We start from the raw sequence: 18,848 nt of genomic DNA, 5'->3' as shown, positions 1-18,848 counted from the left end.
CAGAGGCCCCATGTGGGCTCATCGCAGGATACCACATTCTTCTTTCCTTGTTTTTCACAATTCAGAGCCATAACTCACCCAAACGCTAATAAATTTGTTAGCCAACAAGTCCAGTGCTTTATGTTTTCTCTCACATATCATCTCTCACCTTCTGTTGTGTGCTAAGCAGAATGATGTCACACCAAAGATGTTCATGTAATAATCCCTGGAATCTGTTACACAGGAAATGGAATTTTGTACATGTATTTAAGTTATGGACCTTAAAGTACAGAGATTATTCTGGATTTGCTGGGTGGCCCCAATTGAATCACAAAAATCCTAAAAGGTGGGACCCTCTCCCTGCTGCAGTGAGAGCAGCATATGATGGTAGAAGAATGCTCAGAGAGATGGAAGCGTGAGGAATTCCAGGTTCCATTGTTGCTTCTGAGCAACAGGGAATGGTGTGCAAAGACCAGGGAGAGGCCTCTAAATGCTGATGGCCCCCAGATGAATGCCAGCAAGTAAACAATGATCTCAGTGCTATAATGGCATGGAATTAATTTTTTTTAATTTGACTTTGCAATAAAACTCTACCAACCTGAATTTATTTTAAGCTAACATGCTGCAAACACCTGTGTATAAATGTCTTTAATAATTGGAGTGTGGGGTAGCATTTGGGGGAGAGAGGGTTATTGCTTGGAGAACTTATATTCAAGTGTGAGTATTCATTCATTATATAGAAATAGGCTATGGGGAAACAGAGACAAGCAATACTGAGCATGGCGGCAGATTTTGTCAGTGTTATAAACATAATATTTATGCTACATCTTCAAAAGTAAGAAAAACATGCATGAGGAAGGGAATTTGAAGCAAATAGAACATGAGCAAAGACCTAGAGATCCCAAAGTATATGCCATTTCTAGGCACTTCTCTGGGAAAAGTAGAGCTTTCATTCAACGAATAGTGACTAGCTACCTATATGTGCCAGGAGCTGTTCTAGGCACCAGATATACATAAATGAACAAGACAGACAAGGTCTCTGCTCTGCATTACGGTACTTTGATTCTAATAGGAAGCAAAGGCAGGAAATAGAGCAAAAAGACAGATTGAGGGCAGATCATGAAGGCTTTCAATGCCCAACTAAGAAGCTTGAACTCTGTTCTGATAACAACAGGACATCATTAAAGGCTTCTGAGCTGAGGGTAGGTTCGCTCAATTTTGTGGTAGAGTGATTACTTTGGTAGCAAAGCATAGAGTACATTCTGAAGTGGGGGCTGGTAATGGATGGGTACCAGACACTAGAGGTATGGAGGCCATTCAGGAGGCTACTGTAGCACACCTTGCTACAGAAAATCAGGGTCTGAACCAAGTAGAGGCAGTGGGAATGGGAAAAGAAAGTCTTGGGAAAGTGATCATCAAGACTTTGTAACTGCACTTGGGGGTATAAGAGAAGATCAAAAGTGACTCACAGATTTCAAAATTAATCAAGGATCCACAATTTTTAAAAAGTAGGTTGAGAGAGAGAGTAAATGGATTCCATTTGGGACTGGGTGTGGTGCATGTAGCTTGACATGCAGGTCTGGATATGTCTATAGGTACAGTACTTAGGAGTCAAATGGGGGGAAGAGGATGAAACCATTCCCACAGAAAGTGCAGTGAGATGTTTGGCAAACCCTCCAGGATGTTAACTATTCAGAGAGGGGTTAGAGGAAGAGGAATCAGAGGAGGATTCTAAAGCTGAGCTGGTAGAGTGCTGGGAGAGTCCGGAGCCAAGAGGATAGAGCTCCAAGGGGAAAAAGGGGTGAGCCTTCTTGGACGTATCTTGTAATGAAACAGAAGTTTACGGGCTTTCCCAGTGGCGCAAGGGGCTAAGTCTCAGACTGTGAAGCTATCCGCAGCCACTGTGGCACGAGTTCGATCCCCAGCCAGGGAGGTGACACACATGGCACTGTAGACCTCTCCTATCTCACCCCTTACTCCCCTCAGCAGTGTATTTCAGTCAATCTGTCTGTTCTGTTCCCTACTCTGTCTCTAGTGAATCCTCTCACCCCCCACACCTCTGGCCTGTCCCCCAGTTCTTGTATGCATAAATAAAATAATTTTTTTTAAAAAAGAAAGAAACAGAAGTTTACTCAGATCCCGCATCCCTGAATCCTGTTGTCACAGTGGCCTGGTGCAGCTAAGCCAGGCATTCCCAGGGCTCTCGGAGCACCTGCGTGGCCTCCTCCATGGGTTGGGCACAAATCATACCCAACAGGAGGAGGAGCCAAACCCCACTGGTTAAAGTCTGGACACCACCCAGGCTAGAGGGGACAACATCTGGGCAGAGCCATGGTGTGAACTCCCCCCTGGTATCCTGAGCAAGGGGGCTGCTGGGAAGGCGGCAGAGCTGAGCAGTTATTTTGGGAGCCTCTAATAGGAAGCAGTGCAAGTGGCCTCACTCCCTTTGTTGTTGGAGCTGCTGTGGAAGGCAGCCAGCCTACTGGTTGGACAGGCAGTGGGTCTTGCCCCTAGCGCAGGGCTTGGGGGGTGGGAAAGATCCCAACCTTAGCAGCGGTAGGCCTCTGCGTTACCCTGTCACCCTGGTGGGGGCAGGACTTGGTCTTGGTAAGACTTTGCCCACACCCTGCCAGCTCCCATAGCTGCAGCTGCATTTGCCACCAATGGCTGGTAACTGGGCCTTATCTCTCTCTCTCTTGCTGCTGGTTCTCCCTCTCCCTCGACCTTGCTGGTTAGAATAAATCATTGAGGGTTTTTTGTTCTGCATCAAAGGCCCATTTGTTTGCATATGTGGCAGCAGGTGGCCGGACTCAAAACCAGTGAGAGAGGTTCTGACCCAACAAAAATTTTTAGACCCTTTGGCTGGTAACATCACAGTATATTCACTCAAAATATGCACACAGTCTATAATACTAATTAGGCTAAGAAGTAATCTAATCTATTTTCCATCTTCACCTATACCCGGTTAAATTATCTAACCTACTACACCAAAATAAAAGGTCATATTTATCAAAGAAAAGCAAAAACGCTACAAATAACAGAAATCCTCAACAATCATCATCTCTCTATAAAATTGATCACTATGCAACCCAGTCGATTTCCAATCTTTTCTTCCCAGAGATAAATTAAACTTCTGACAAAGCATATCTCTATTCCCTTGCTTCCACAGTCTGAAAAAAGTGTCCTACTTTATGTACAAGGCATCTGCCTCATTTTTAAAAATTTTCTTATTCTACTCAGGTCCAGAAGAAATAATACCTGGTTAGAACCTTGGCCATTTATCTCTTTAGCAACTGCTGCAACAGCTGCAAAGCAGCAACCTACAATACCTTTCACGAAAACTGATGCAGCTCCCTTAGCACTTTCCAGACTGTGGGAAAACAGGCACTCTCACTATGCATTGCTTTTGGGGATGCAAAAATGATTCAAGGCCTATAGAGGGAATTTAGGAGTTACCAGCTACCAAAATTACAAATGTCTTGCCTGTTGATCCTATTTCAGGGAAATTATCCTAGAGACATGCCTAGACATGTAAGAAAAGCCATATGCATAAGATTACTCTTTGCAGCATTATTTGAAAAAATCAAATACTGGCAGCAATTAGTACCCATCAGAAGTCACATGATCGGATATTATGCAGGTTGAAAGTGAAGAAAACATCTCTACTGATAATGAAATAACTTCACTATCTATTAAATGACAACAATCTAAGCACATTTTCATCTATATCGATGGCAACTTTTGTGCAAGAAATGAAGGCAGTAACACATATTTGCATTCGGGTTGTTTATATAAAGAACCACTTGAAGGATTCATGATACAGAAACATGTTTAACTATAGGGACTAAAAAGGATAGTAGGGAAGGGGTAGATATGGACATAGTGAGAGTGAAACTTAATGTTGTCCTATAAAATTTCACCACTTGAAACATATTAATGAATAACCTATTCAGTAAAGCATAATTTAAATGAAAAAATTATACTGTTGTAGTATAGTACATAATGATAAGCTCAAAAATTTATTTTATGCAGAAAATATAATTCTAATAACAGCAACTCATAAAGGTAATCTAAAAAATACAAAACCATCTCACTTTTGGAAACAGATGCACAAATCATAAACAAAACAGTAAAACTCAAAACTCAAAATATTAAAACTCATTACATCAGAGAATATATCATGACCAAGTAGGATTTGTTTCTGGAATATAAGATGTTATCAACAAATAAAAAGACAAAAACATATTCAGTATAATAAAGGCATTTGAAAAGTTTAGCATCAATTCCTAATTACAAACAAAAACTGTAAGTAAAATGGAAACATGAAACTCTATGATAAGGTCTATCTACCAAAACTCAACAGGAAATACTTTGTGAATATGAGTAAATGATATTTGAGAGCTACTTAAATTATTATTGGAAACTTTCTTAAAGTTTGAAATTATAGCAAAAGGGCCAAAACCTTACAATGGAAAAGGAAAAGTTTCTTCAATAAGTGGTATTGGGAAAACTTGGTAGCCACATGCAAAAGAATAAAAGTAGATGACTATCTCACGCCAGACACAAAAATTAATTAAAAATGGGTAAAAGACTTGGATATAAGACTGGAAACCATAAAATACATAGTTGAAAACATAGGCACTAGGTTTCTTGACATCAACCTTAGAGATGTTTTTGGGAATTTGACTCCAATGGCAAAGGAAATAAAAGTAAAAATAAATGAATGGACTACATCAAACTAAAAAACTTCTGCACAGCAAAAGAAACTTGCATAAAAAATAAGAAGCATCCTACTGAATGGGGAGAAGATATTTTCAAATCATAAGTTTGACAAAGGGTTAAAATCCAAAATATAAAAAAACTTACAAAATTCAACAAAAAACCACAATCTGATTTAAAAATGGACAGAGGATATGAACAGATACTTCTCCAAAGAGGACCTACAGCTAACCAACAGGCACATAAAAATATGTTCATTTCTTATAATTTAAGAATTGCAAATCTAGACAATAATGAGGTATTGTCTCATACCTGTGAGAAAAACTACTATGCAAAAGACAAGAAAAAAAAGTTTCAGAGAGGATATGGAGAGGAGGGAAGCATTGCTGGTGGGTATGTAAATTGGTGCAGCTATTATAGAAAACAGTATGGAGATTCCTTAAAAAAATTAAAAATAGAAATTCCATATGATCCAGTTATACAACTCACTATAACACTTCTGGGTATTTACTCCCAAATTAAAAAAAAAAAATCACTGCTTCAAAGAGATATATGTACCATGTATTTATTGTAGCACTTTTTTTTTTAAAGATTTATTTATGCATACAAGAACGGGGGTACAGGCCAGAGGTGTGGGGGGTGAGAGGATCCACCAGAGACAGAGTGGGGAACAGAACAGGCAGATGGACTGAAATACACTGCTGAGGGGAGCAGCGGGCGAGTCAGGAGAAGTCTGTTGCGCCATGTGGGTAGGTCCCTGGCTGGGGATCGAACTGGTGCTGCAGTGGCTGTGGATAGCTTCATAGGTTACTTTTTAACCCCTTGAGCCACCAGGGAGGCCTTATTGCAGCACTTTTCACAATAGCCAAGAACTAGAAAACAACCTAAGTGCTTACTGATAGATGAATGAATAAAGATGTAATAGATATGCACAACAGAATACTATTTAGCTATATAAAAGATTAAATACTGCCATTTACAACAGCATGAGTGGATTTAGAGGGAATTATACTTAGTGAAATAAGCCAAAAAAGAAAAAGACAAACGTATGATTTCACTCATATGTGGTATTATAGAGCAAACAAACAGACTAAGTAAATATAACAAAAAGAAATTTGGGGGTTAGAAGACCAGTTAGTGGTTACCAGAAAGGAAGGGGGAAGGGAAGTGGCAGACCAGAAAAAATGGGACAACTGTATGGTGAAAGATAGACTTGGATTTTTAGCAACAAACTTAATATATACACATGTTGATTCTCAGTGATGCATACTTTAAACTTATATGTTATAATGCAATGTTACTTAAAAAAATTACATGAAAATGAAATAAAATTTAAACTGCAGCTCCTCAGTCATACCAGTCACATTTCAAGTATTCAATAGCCACATTTGGCCAGGGGTTATCATATTAGACATCATATGTGCAAAACATACCCCCATTACAGAAAGTTCTATTATACAGAGAATATATATTATTCAAGAGAGACCAGTAGACTATTAGCACATAATAATCATTTAGTTAATATTTGTTAAATTAATTAAGGAAGGTATGCTTTCCTAGGAAAAGGACTATACTAGCTATTTTTTGAGTTTTTAAAATATTATTTATTGTCACCAGTTTAAGAGATATAATTGACATAAAATGTATAAATTTAAGGTGCACAATATAATTTGATATATTTATATACTCTGAAGTGATTGTGACAATAAGGTTAGCACATCTATCATTTCAAATGATTATTTTTTATGTGATTTTTAAAAAATAATAATTTATTCTTTCAATTGTGGTAACATTAGAATTCTCCCCATCAGGTATCGTCACTATAGGACACCCACTACAGAAACACCCATAGTCCACCACCATGGTCCATTGTGCTTCCTTCCCTCTTTGCGCCTACTCCTCCCGCACCCTGTTCCCCTTTGTATGCTTCAGATCTTTAGTCAGTCTTCAAGGGTTAGCTTTTAAGGTTTTACAAAAAGTCTCTCTCCTTTCTCCCACAATTTTAATATTTTGAAAATTTTTTCTTGGGAAAAAAAGTGTATTTATGATACACACCCAGTTACTATTTATATAAAAGGAATGACAAAGATAGAAAAAAATATAGGTAACTTCTGAAATAAGAGGAATCTATTTATTTGCAATGGTGGGGTCGGGGGAGGAAATAACAAAGATGAAAATGGACTTTTATAAAATGGCATTGGATCTGTGAAATAAAAGAGTAGAAATATACTAAAGGGAAGCCCCCTCCCAAAGCTGGTACAACAATATTAGATAAAAGTTAATCAAAAAAATCAGGAAAGAGATAACAAAGGACATGTAATGGTCAATCTACCAGAAGAATTATCTGTCATGAAGTTGTATGTACTCTACAGAGACTTAAAATACGTGAAGCAAAAATCAATGAATCACAAGGAAAATGAGCAAATTCCTACATAGGGGAATATTTTATTATTTCTATTTCAGCTTATGCTCTCAAAAGTTATTAAGTGCTAACAATTAAACAAGATAAATAATGTGCTTCATATGAAAGTTTGTGTGTGGTAATCCATACCATATATGCCAAATATGCCAAATGACTCTGCATTAGGAAACTGAATGTGAATATACTTGGCTGTAGCATTTCAAGGAAATAATAATGTTCCTGGGCTCCACTGACTTAGCAGATTTTTCACTCCATATTTGTATTTGTTTGACTTATGAGAAAAAATGTTATTGCAATTTAGTGGGAGAAAGGCCTTTTCAACAAATGGTGAAGAAATAATTAAAAAAATGAGTTTTGAGTTCAAATAGAATCAAACTTTTAAAAATATAGAAGAGAAGGATGCAATGGTGTCCAGAAAATATGTACACATACTAATTAACTATGTGAGCAAATTAACAAAGCTTAATTTCAGTTTAGGAGAAAGACAACCAACAATTGGTTGTCCATTTGCTAGAAAACAGTGTTGGATCCCAATGTTGCAGTTTAAACAAAAATAATATCCAGGTCTATCATAGATTTTACTATAAAAGAAAAAAAATAAAGAAAGGAACTTGGAGTAGAGAATTTCTTCAACTAATCAGAAAACAAAGCTATAAAAGATAGGATAGTCATTTTTTTGGTTTGTAAAACAAATATTTCTCTGATAAAATATGTCAAAATTCAGCTCAAAAGACAAACAAAAGTTGAGAAAATATTTTAACATATATTCATACAGAGCTTTCACTTACAGGATATGCAAAGAGTGCCTATAAATTGAAATGTGAAAAAGCAAAGAATTCATTATAATACGTGCTAAGCATAGAAAAAAACATTCTATGGGAGATGAAATTCAAAGGACAAACTTGAAATTTTGAAAATTTCAAATTATGAAATTCAAAGGACAAACTTATAAAATCATATTTAACTTCAAAAGCATTCACTGAAATGCAAATTACTCTGAAAAATAAGATACATCTTTACTCAGAAAACAGGCACAACAAACAACACTAGGTGGGTGGAGAGATTGCAGAGAAAAGGCCCTTCATCCAACGAGCCTTGATGATGCTAATGTAAATTGTTACTGCCTTATTTTAAAAATGAAAAATCTACTTTGATTTCTAATTCTGTATATTTATCATAAAAAAAATATGAGCAGCAGTCCATGGAATACATGTAAAAGAATGCTTACTCGCATGGAAAACCTCTCAGTGCCCATCGGGTGGAGATGCTTGAATAAATGGTCATATGAGAAGAGTGTCATCAGTATCATGGCTGATAAGACATCTCTCCCCTAACAACTACAGTTTGACATTCATCCATGCACAAAACTGCATCGGTGGAACTACATAACATCCGGAGGGTAATTAATAAACTGGCATTAGTAGTATCGATATATTATTCTGGGAACCCAATATCAATATTCTAAATGTAAATGCATTGAGTTCACCAATCAAAAGGCACAAGAGTGACTGGCTGCATTAAAAAAAAAAAAAGACCCCAAATTATGCTGTCTATAAGTAACTCCCTTCCGCTTTTTCGCACATAGACTTGTTGGAGATCGGTTCACAGCTGCAAATCTGGATTTGTCAAAGACTTTGATGAAGTCAGAATGCATGACCTTAAACACTTGTGTGATTTTCTGAAGCATGACACGACCACCTAGTGCAACACCCGCAATCATTTAAAATCTGTAAAACGGAGCTGCTCCGCCGGCAGCCTAGGCCAGACCCTCCACTGGCCCTGTGCACACGTGTGCGACCCCCACCAATCCACCACCCCCACATCCCCACCCACGTCCCCATCCACACCCTCATCCACCCAACTCCCATGTACCCACCTCCCCACAGCCCCACTCACACCCCCCATCGTCTCACCCTCCATTTGGCCAGCCAGTCTCCCATTCTCGCTGTCCTCCTGTACAACTTACTGGTCCCAGCCCCGGCTCCTGGTTCCATGTGGCCGGATATCCCCACATGGGATTTGGGAGGCGGGGTGGTGGAGTGATCACAAGATGGTGGATACCTGGCGGCTCCGGAAGGACATACAAGAGGAGGCAGGCGGATCTCTGGACTTGGAAATGTTGATGCTACTGAGAAGATTGGACAAGTAAGTACGCTGCAAGTCAGCACATAGTTAACAGACAAATGGTGGTCTGGAGATTGCCAGATACTAGCAGGGAATTCTGCGGTAATGAAAGAGATTGTATTGTTGTTTTGGAAAGAAGTAGCAGGTAAGCTGACAATTCAGAAGCAACTCTGAGCAGAGCTAATAGAACAGGGGCGTCGAATTGCATTTTTCTGTCAAGAGAACAGGCTTTCAATCCCTTATGCTTTTTCCAAATACGTACTACCTATTGCGGTTTGATAGCTTGCAGGTCAGAATGGTAAGGTAAGAGAAGTCAGGCAGCTTTGCTGGCTCTGTTGGAGCTGGAGCTGAGCGATTGGGTGAGAAGACCAAAATGTGCCCGGTCCTTCATTCCCTCTCAGAGAGGAACGACCAGGTGCAAACCGAGGCTGGAGCTGTAACACAAAAACATCTCCCGTGCAGTGGAAAGTTGCAAGAACTTTAGCCTTGTCCATCCATGAGTTTGCAGTTATTCTTGGAGATCGGTTGACAGCAGCAAATCTGGCTCCAACTTTTGATGGATTTGTAAAAGACCTTGATGAAGTCAGGATAGGTGACTTTAAACACTTGTGTGATTTTCTGTAGCGTCTTCATATTGACAAGAGAATTACCTTTATCAACCTCAAGAGTTTGGGGTGACAGGGTCTTAGTTGGACAGCTGATTTTATGTCTATCTATCTAGCTATCTGAACAGCTGATTTTATTTCTAGAATTATGTTGTCCCAGAGATTTTTATGATTATTTACATCTCATTGCTCTGAAACTGTATACAGATAAAGTTTCTTCTAGTTGTTGAATTTCCTACAAGTTGGTCAGTGAGCTGGTGAAGAAGTTGCACATGGCAACACCACCTACACTTGGATCTCATCAACTACCTGGTAGAAAATTTTGGCATATGTACCAAATAGTCTGTCTATTCACAAACCTTTGTCTTTGTCTAGCAGATTGTCATGGAAGAATCCTCTGGTGAATCCTCTCACCCCCCCCCCACCCCGCACTTCTGACTTATGCCCAGTTCTTGTATGCATAAGTAAACAAATCTTTAAAATAAATAAATAAATAAATAAATCTTTAAAAAAAACAATGTTAAAAAAAGATTATTATAACTGGAAGTCAAGAATCTGTAAACCTAATCTAAATGCATTAATTACTAGGACTCAAGAATATCTCAGCACTGATCCCATGCCTAGAAAGTTATAAATAAATCAGGTGATTTCCCAGAAAAAAAGATTTTAATTAATTTGCAATCAAAGAATCCCCACAATTTCCCAAAATAAGCTAATAATATTACAGTCTGGACCCATTTTACTGTTAGTAGTCACAGACTAAAGCAGAAATTAATGATATTTGAGGGAAGAGAGTGACAGAGAAAAATGACTTTAGAGGTGTTCAGCTTTTAAAAGAAATATGTAGACTCTACCCTGCTCTCTTTGGAATCCTTTCCATGTGGCCACGACAACACACAGAACACATGAAGCAATGTGAAATCTCAACAAATGGTTTATTTATGCTAGTTATGATGACAGTAGTTATTTATGCTAGTAATGAATATCTAGATGAATATCAGACAAGTAAGATAGCCAGTGACACTCTGGAACACGCAAGCTCAATATGTAGTCAGAAAAATGGAAACACTCTAGAACCCTTCTTATGCGTATCTTCATGTATTTCACTGACCAAGAAATCTTGTCTAAAACCCATTAATTTATAACATTTTGTTTCTAGTAATATAACATACAAAACATCTTAAAGTCTTTACAAACTCTCTGACTTAATACCAAAACACTACATTTTTAATCTGAAGAGTATTACTCCCAGTTGTTGAACATGTCTTTTTATATTTCTCTCCTTACAAAAAATTCACCTTTGCATGCCTCCACATCTTTTTCTCTCCAGGTTAAAACTAATATTTTTTCCATATATTAATCATGTAGCCCACATATGTACTACATATAAGTCTCCACCACTTACGTTACTTTCCTCATTGAGAAAAAGTTGAGTGTAAGTAGTTGCATGAATTGGATTGATCAATATATAGCATTTTTATAGACAAAACTGGAAATTCTTAGGTACAAACATGAATCTCTTAACATGCTTTCCCTTTACATTTTCAGTAGCACCATGTGGTTACCATTTTTTAAATGGACTCAACCATTCCAGTTGGCTGCATTTGTTAGCTGTTTCCTTCTTCCTTTCTTTTTTTTTCTTTTTTTTTTTCAGGATTCTCAATTTTATTTGACAAGGAAGAAATGCAAATTCTTTTCTTTTAGATGCTAAATTTTCACTCTTTGCCCAGTGAGAGGCTTCTTCAGGCAGGCCTCTTTTTTTGAGGTTCACTTATGTCACTCTTAGGCAGGAGAAAGCTTTCTTCAGGTCTGCTTGTCTTTTGTACCCCCAGTCAGCACTCTCACTTTCTCTCAGTGGCAAGATGTTCCAGGCTTATCTTGCTTTTTCCTGCCCCAAGATTTGGTACCAACTGCCCTCCAAGGAGCCCTGGTTCCTTTTAATGGAGAACAGCTTAAGGTGCCAAAATCTGGGCGCTAAGGTTCAATACAGATGTTTATACAATGCTGCTGGTAATGGGTAAGGTGACTTTAGAGACCACTTTGGCTATTACAGTGACAGAGCAAGAGACTTGTGGGGCCAGAGCTCATATTTCCAATTTATCTCTATTTTTCCCAAATCTCTTTTTGTCAATCATGAGAACTATATCATGCTATATATTGTCATCTCCAACTCATGCGTTCAGATTTCATTGTTGACAAATGTTTAGAAACTTCCATTTCCTTTTTCTTCTTCTTGGCTTTTCATCCATGGGTCCTGGAATTTGCTTCAGGTCGTGAAAGTCCAGATGCTCCTTCTGTCAGAATAGTCATTTTACTTGAAAAGAAAAATTAATGTCCATCTCCTTCCAGGTAGCATTGTCAGATATAGCAAATAAAAGTACATGCAATATGTGATACATACTTATACTAAAGCAAAATCTGTTGTTCATCTGAAATTCAAATTTAACTGGACATCCTGTATTTTATTTGGAAATCCTAACTCCAAGGGAAGAGAAGAGAATCTAAGACATAGCTCATTTAGTATCACAGAGTCTTCTAGTACTATTTAATAAACACAAAGTTAAAGGAAAATACAAAAACTACTGGCTTTTAAGACCTTTAAAAATTTTACTATTTTTCATTTTCATGGGCCAAAATGTGGACATATTTAAGTTCCTAATTTGAACATAACTGTTTTATTATTGCTATTTTATTCTAATTGTTGCCCTGCAGATAATTCTGAGTAGTAAACATTCATGTTTCAGTGGCTTTTAGATATATACAGAATTGATCCATTAACAGTGTTTGATTATCTTAAAAATCCCTCAAAGCAACCAAAAATGTCAGAAAACACAATAACATTCATATTGAGAATCAACAGAAAGAATGTTTTTACTATAACAATTTTGAACCTCTCAGGCAGTAAATACATGTGGATTAATTTCTATAGGTTCTTATAAATGTTCACAACAGTGATGTTTTAAAATTCACAAAATGTGTTACAGCTTATTCTAATTATTATTACATATTCACCTTATATTAAGTATTTCTTATAAACAGTACAACAATTGGAAACATTTTTGTGTATTTCAAAAGGTTTTGTTATATTAAAATAACACAGAGGATTCAGAAAGCTATTGCCATAGAACAACTTAGTGCAAATGTCCTAATCCTTGCACGGATTAAAATATACCATGCTCGCCGTCCCAATTTTGCATTCTGTGGTAGTTGCACAGCCAACACAGAGTTGAAATGTAGTTACAAAATATGTTTTAAAAAAACACACCAAGTACTTTTCCTCCATCTAAGTTTTTATTATTCTAACTAGGAACATGAAATTAGAATCCCAGGGCAGGAGGAAAAATATATATGTGTATGTCTGTACGTATGTACGTACAAACAAAAAAGGGAAATTTTTATATGTAGATGCATGTATATCTACATACAAATACATAAATATGTAAGTATATTGAGCAAGTTGTATGGATAGAAATTTCTCATCTTTAAGCATTATACACAAAGAAAATTAAAAAAACGTGAAAGCAGGATTTAGAATGCAAACAAAAATAATGGCAATGTATTCCTGAAAAAGTTAGAAGGAATGGAATAATGAATGCCTTTGAGCTTGACAGTATATAAATAATAGAACTGATCAATAAAAAAGGAACTGGTTTTTTAAAACCAAATCAAAGAAACCTAAAAGAAAAAAATCTAATAAATAGTGTCCCCAAAAGATAAGAAATAATGTTAAGTTAAATATATACATCGTATATTTTTAACTTACCAATGTTGTCAAACTTCACTAAAATTTAAGAAACAAATTTTAGAAAATAATATGCATATAGGTTAAAATAATGATGGGTTTTTTTTTTGAGATTGTGCAGAGAATATTATCCACAACTTTTTTTCTTTTGTTTCTCTGCTATTTCAGTTTTTGCTTGAGAAATAAGAAAAGTGTGAATTTTCATAATAACAACATTGTATACACACAGTAAAAGGGGTTGAAGATATATGCAACCAAATTTTGGAAGATATTGTCTTCCACAGGGTTGGATTAGTATTTTATGCATATACATGTGCTTTCCTGAATTTTCTAAATTTAAAGGAATACAACTTTTTAAGTAGATTCTTAAAATATACATTTTAGGAACAAAAATAATGTCTCTGCATGCATGTACATATATGCTCATGTGTGTAAGTATGTGCATACAGCAATGAGAGACTAGCAAAATGATGTTCTAAGGATTATTTTAGGTGGTGCCATTTTGTAGGGTTTCTAGTCTCTTCTTTGTAATTTATTTCTATACTTTCCAAATTTTATCAAATCAGTAAAATAACATTTTAAGCAAGTTATGAACTTTTCAAAATTATCCTATTTTCACAACAAAACTAATAGAGCTATTATAACTCGCATGTAGTTATACTCAGTTGGAAGTAAATCAAATGTTAACTGTTTCGAAGTGGCAAAGCTAAAATTACCTTTATCTTACTCATTTTTGCTTGTCTGATTTTTTATGTACTGTCTAATCAAGGTGTGCTTTTCCCCCATTTCTAATCAGAAGAGAATCTCAGAATACAAATTTGATAGAATTCAGTAAGATCCCCAATTGGGATCAGCTTCTTCCTTTCCTTTGTTTGAGGAGAATTTTTTACATTTAAAACAAATCTTTCTCCATGAAAAATTCATTGAATTGCATTGATCACAGTCCCAATCACCCTCTCTGCGCTTGATGCATTTTACAGTGTGAGAGAGGCCAGACTGTGGATTAAACCTTTCTGGGAAGAACTTCCTGGCCTCAGTCTGCTTACCCTTCCAGCTATTTCTGGTGTCTTCCACAGGAGGCATTGCTGCAGGTCCTGGGATAGTAAATATAGGTAGGAATGAGTAACAGGTATTAGGTAGATTAATGGGTATCAGTGAACCAGACTGGGCCCAGGTTTGCAAGATAGCAGAACAAGGAAAAAGAGCAATGTTCTGGTCTTTACCACATACAGACATCACTGTGTGCTCCATCATCTCCCCTGCTGGAACAGTAGTAGCAGGAGTAACAGTAGTCCCCTGGGCTGCATAACTTGCTGCAGAATTAGCAAAAGTATACATGCTTAATGTCTGTGCCACCTCCTTTCTCTTCTCTTCCTGATTTACTTCCTGTGTCTGAGACTGAGTGCTTAGCAACCTAAGAAGCTGATTCCTGAGTAAATTGCACTCTTCCTCTGCTCCATGAAGGGCTACAAGATTTTGTTTAAGCTCTAACTGCGCCTTCTGCCTTTCCCTTTCCTGCAAGTCCCTGAGTCTATTCACCATCCCCACCAAGACATTAGTGAACAGTTTCTGCTCCTCTAGCAGACCCCGAAGCCTCTTTACCTTTTCTGAATACTCCTGCTTCTGTCTCTGAGCAATGCGCACAGCCAGGGCCAGGGTGGTCCAAGCACAGGATTCCTTAATGGCCCCTGATACTGTTGAATCTCTCAGGATGTCTACCAGTTTCCTCTCCACATCACCCCAGGACTTGCATGTTTTCATCCTATAGAAGGAGGAAGTAACTCCATTCCTAAGTATATGCTTATTTATGAAATCTACAACCTCCTTCCTATAGAAGCCACAAGCTGGGTCATTGAAGTTCACAGCCATTTTAAGGAAAGCAGCTCTGGTCTGTTTTACCTCACCAAGCCACAGTAACAGGATGTTACCTTTGACCTTAACCTTTCCACTCAACTGCCCCAGGTCCTTGTGGGAAGTCAAATGCCCCCTAGTGTACTGAGAGTTTAGCAGATTCTAGAAACATCTTCCTCAGCATTACATTAAAAATAAGCCATCAGAAATAAGTAAAAAAGTCAGTGGAGATGGATACAAAGTTTATTAAACAAAACAACATGCAAAAAAGAGCCTAGCGATCTGTTTATGTCAAACTGCTGGATCTGGTAGTGAGTGCAGATACATACTTAATATTTATTAAATGAACCTGGACAATATTAACTTACTTGCTAGTACTTGCTAGTACTTTGTTATATCATGCTGCAACTATTTTACAAATATCTGAGAACAGGGAAAACCTTTTGCCATGAGCACCTACTAGGCTGGCGGCAAAAATACAGTAACAACTGTTTATTGATTAATATACTTGATATATTAATATAATATACTTATGTGATATTTGTGATACTCTCACACTGTACAAATCCAATTTTACCCAGTCAGATTTCATTCATATACTGTAAATTTGAGCTTTATGTATAATAAAAAGTTATACATTAACTTTTTAACAATCTCCAAACTATAGAGGTACATTTTCTTTTTTTAAACGTTTTTTTTTTTTTTTATTGGGGCCTCCCCAGTAGTGCAGCGGTTGAGCGCTGGGCTGCAAAGCTGCCCACAGCCTCTGCAGCCCCGGTTCGATCCCCAGCCTCAGGGCGAGGGTCCCACATGACACGCAGACCTCTCCTGCCGCCCGCTGCTCCCCTCAGCAGTGTACTTCATCCGTCTGCCTGTTCTGCTCCCTGCTCTGGCTCTGGTGAATTCTTTCACCCTCCTGCGCTTCTGACTGTACCCAGTGCTGTGTAAAATAAATAAATAAATAAATAAATAAATAAGAAATTAAAAAAATAATTTTTATTGAGTTAATACAGATTTACATCATTGTTTATATTTTGGGAGTACTGGACCCCCCCCACCTTCAGATGTTCTTGTCATCATGCACCCGCCACCAAAGCACCCGTGATCCACCACCATAGTCGGTTGTGCTCCCTCCCTGGAGGCTCATTTCCTGGTGTCATTTTGAAGTTATATTTCAGATAAGGCTGTTGCAAATCAAGTTCAGAAGTCAGACAACAGTAGATCTGTTTCATATATAATATACAGATTACCTATCTTGTGTTTACATAAATACAATGTGCGATGACCTATGTCAGTGAGTTGCTGTAAGGCAAGTGGAGAACTGAACCAGAGTTCAGAACAAAGATGTTTCCTACCAACATTTTCTTCTGAGAAACAAGCAATAATTTTGGGTTTTTTTAAGATTCATTTTTATTTATTTATGCATACAAGAACTGGGGTGTAGGCCAGAGGTGTGCGAGGTGAGAGGATTCACCAGAAACAGAGTGAGGAGCAGAACAGGTAGACTGACTGAAATACACTGCTGAGGGGAGCAGCGGGAGAAACAGGAGAGGTCTGCTGTGCCATATGTAGGTAGCTCCCTGCCGGCGATCAAGCTCAGGCCATAACAGTGAAAGTGCTGACATTTAACCCCCTATGCTATGAGGGAGCCCCTAATTTGTTTATACATAAATTCAGTTTTTAGCTATAAAAATGTTACACCCTTGTCATGGTTGGGGTTGCAAGTACAAGGCCAACCCTTCTGAAGTAAAAAGGGGCAGGATTGAGCAAAGAGAGATGTTAAGCTTCAATACGGGACCACCAAATTCCTGGTTAATCCAACTCAGCACTCTGAGGCAAGCTGCGCCTCACAGAATCATCAAGTAGCCAAAATGGCCAGGCCCTTATATCTCCACCTTCCACAGTCACTAAATAGGAGTAGCTTAGAAATTGTGTGCCTCAGGTCAGAAGCCCACAGCTGATCCCTGTCCCCACAGCTGCTTGAGCAGCAAGTCATGCCTTAAAGGAGAAACTGTGCAATGCATTTCTGTGTCTATTACAAACTGCATTTCTTAGATAGACTTCTCTTTACTTACTCAGGAACTCCTCCAGGATTCTGAGAGGCTTCTTTTCCTGAGCAGACACTTAGAAGGGGAAGGATAGTAAGATGAACTATTGCTCTTGCCATAATCGATTCTTATTCCCCTCCTTCCTAGATTCCTCTCCTTCTTAGTACCACCTCTACCGTGATCAGTGGCTTATCTGACAGCAGCACCCAGCCCATGTGGGTTCCATATATATCCTTCCCTGCTCCTTTGCCTAACAACAGCTCCTTGATGATCAGCATCCATTACCTTGAGATGGTGATTTTTCTTCGTGCTAGCTGACCTCTGGACCAAAGAAACCCAAAGCAATCACGTGGCAGGCATAGTTTATAATTCAATGAGAATTTTGCTGTCTTCTGGTAAACGCATGTCCCTTTAGAAATCAGTACCTTGAACCCTTCATATCGCAAGAATTGTGAGGTCTGGGAATGCAAGTCCTTTAGTGGATTATTGAGAGTGATGATAAGTGAATTCACCCTTGTTTCCGAGACCCATGTATTTTTCCTACTGAGGACATAGTACCATGTAAATGTCTTTGGTTCAATACAAACTCTAAGTCCTGGGGGCTGATACTCCCATGCTTTCAGGATATTGCCTCAGAACTGGGGTGTTAGCAACATCTTCACTAGGCCACCCAAACATTTTGTAAGGCTAGCAGGTCCTGTGTAATGTGATCTGACCTACGGGTCCTCTGGTCATGAGCCATTCCCATACCTCTGTTGCTGTGTAATGGTCTCTGTAATATGATATAATATGACATGGGATCCCATATTGCTGGATTGAACATTCTGTGAGCTCCTGGATAGTGGTACTAGCTGAGGTCCTATAGGAGGGAAAGAAAAACATGCCTGGAATACTTACTGCTGATCCTTTCAGGATGAAGAGTCCAGTGCAGTCCATCTGGTACTAGTGATCTTTTGGGCTCCTCAAGGACTGCTATCATATCAATGGTTCCAATTTGAACTCCACTGCAGAAAGGCTAGGTGTTCGCCAGTGGCAGTGAGATAGCACTGTTCTCATGTGAAGCTCCTATCCCCATCACCATGGCTACATTGCTCATGTGCCCATTGTGACTTGAATGGCTGATGACAGAGGATAGCCTATCAACTGGCCAAGTCTTTTTCTCATCTTGACTGTTTAGTGCTTCTTCATGGCAGATGTTGTTTGGTGGGTATTAACAAGAGACACTAAAATCTTTCTGCTTCTTGCTCTCGCATATGAGTATTTATATCAACCATGTTAGGCTTTCCGATTTCCATTCTTGTACATTTTTCCTTCCAGGCTTCTGATCATTTGGATATATTGTAATTTAGAATTTTCCT

General features: G+C 38.1%; 1 long non-coding RNA gene across 1 annotated transcript in view; it reads right to left on the bottom strand.

Annotated features, from left to right (window-relative positions):
- Positions 1-18,440, bottom strand: part of LOC129145862 (uncharacterized) — a 75,126-nt gene extending 56,686 nt beyond the window's left edge. Inside the window, exon 1 of the long non-coding RNA XR_008551980.1 lies at positions 18,388-18,440. This is a non-coding gene — a long non-coding RNA (uncharacterized LOC129145862). The remainder of the gene's footprint in view (positions 1-18,387) is intronic.
- Positions 18,441-18,848: the final 408 nt, after the last annotated feature.

This window comes from Talpa occidentalis, unplaced genomic scaffold, assembly GCF_014898055.3.
Source record: "Talpa occidentalis isolate TD23 unplaced genomic scaffold, MPIMG_talOcc4v2.1 talOcc4.15, whole genome shotgun sequence".
NCBI classification, from domain to species: Eukaryota; Metazoa; Chordata; class Mammalia; order Eulipotyphla; family Talpidae; genus Talpa; species Talpa occidentalis.
The sequence above is the reverse complement of the archived record's forward strand: the minus strand, read 5'-3'. Positions and strand labels throughout refer to the sequence as shown.